Consider the following 1869-nt stretch of genomic DNA (forward strand, 5'->3'; position numbering starts at 1 on the left):
AGGTACGGGATGTAAATCGAGGAGTTGTGACCTTGTTGTCCCGGTGTGTGGTGTGTGCCTGGTCTCAGGCCTATCCGAAGCTCGGAAATAATGAGCTCTGAGCTCGTCCGTGGGTAACGTCTGGCTGTCTCGTCAGAGACTGCAGCAGATCAAAGGGTGTGTGTGTGTGTGTGTGTGTGTGTGTGTGTGTGTGTGTGTGTGTGTGTAATTTCCTTATAATTTACATGGCCTGAGCTACAGACATGTGGTTTTGTCTCCGTGTGTGTGTGTGTGTGTAATTCATCACCACGGTCGTCTGCTTGTCGCCCAGCCAGTCTTCCCCATTACGGAGCGAGCTCAGAGCTCATAAACCGATCTTCGGGTAAGACTGAAACTGCAACACACACTCTACACACCGGGAAAGTGAGGGCACAACTCCTCGAGTTACATCTCATACCTATTTTACTGCTAGGTGAACAGGAGCTACAGATTTTAATAGGCTTGCTTATTTGCCTCACCGCTTCCGGGACTGGAACCCGGGCCCCCTCGATTGTGAGTCGAGCGTGCTGACCACTACACTACGCGGTGTGTGTGTGTAATTCACCTTGGTCGCCTGGTGGTCATCCAGCCAGTCTTCTCCATTACTGAGCTTCGGGTAGGACTGAGACCACAACACACTCCACACACCGGGAAAGCGAGGCCACAACCCCTCGAGTTAGATCCCGTACCTATTTACTGCTAGGTGAACAGGGGCCACACATTAAGAGGCTTGCCCATTTGCCTCGCTGCTTACCGGGACTCGAACCCGGCCCTCTCGATTGTGAGTCGAGCGTGCTAACCACTACACTACGCGATGTGCCTTTCACTGTTTGATCTGCTGCAGTCTCTGACGAGATAGCCGGACGTCACCCTACGGAACGAGCTCAGAGCTCATTATTTCCGATCTTCGGATAGGCCTGTGACCAGGCACACACCACACACCGGGACAACAAGGTCACAACTCCTCGATTTAAATCCCGTACCTACTCACTGCTAGGTGGACAGGGGCTACACGTGTAAGGAGACACACCCAAATATCTCCACCCGGCCGGTGAATCAAACCCCGGTCCTCTGGCTGTGTGTGTGTGTGTGTGTGTGTGTGTGTGTGTGTGTGTGTGTGTGTGTGTGTCTTGGGAAGGACGTGCAATGACATTTGTTACTAAGAGTGGGATGTCCCCCATTAAGACCTCTTGTTAAGAAAAGGCCGAGGGACTTTTTCAAAGTAAATGAGAAGAAAGGGAAGCAATGAAGGACGAGCCTTTTGTGTTTGCAGTTGGAACCGCACCCACTACTACCTAGACACAACGAACACGTGATACTCTAGTAACACACAAACAGGCTAATAGGAAGTAAGAAACAATGTTCTTAACTGATTCCATATCATCAAGGAGAGTAACAAACACCACCTAAATACTTCTATCAGGTTTCCTCTTATCCTACTACGTCTCTCTAAGGAATGCAAATGTAACACCTTCAATCTCGCTTCGTAGGGAATATCCCTCATCCCCTGCATCCTTTTAGACATTCTCCTTTGCACTCATTCTACCAGACTTGGATCCTTCCCATAAAGAAAGACCACAACTGTATGCTGTTGGTGGTGAGTCAATAGGGAACTTTCCAAGATGACACAAATTTAAGTATGTGTGGAATTAGGTAGTTTTCCTCCCGAATTTTTATAAAGTACAATGGAATCTATATGTATATGTTGTCTTGTGCGCGCACGCGTGTGTGTGTGTGTGTGTGTGTGTGTGTGTGTGTGTGTGTGTGTGTGTGTGTGTGTGTGTGTAAAATTTGTTTTAATTCAAATGTATGTGTGTATATATCTTGGCTTATAAAGTGCAGTGCTTTGTC

The sequence above is a fragment of the Portunus trituberculatus genome, unplaced genomic scaffold, assembly GCF_017591435.1.
Source record: "Portunus trituberculatus isolate SZX2019 unplaced genomic scaffold, ASM1759143v1 PGA_scaffold_523__9_contigs__length_663829, whole genome shotgun sequence".
NCBI classification, from domain to species: domain Eukaryota; kingdom Metazoa; phylum Arthropoda; class Malacostraca; order Decapoda; family Portunidae; genus Portunus; species Portunus trituberculatus.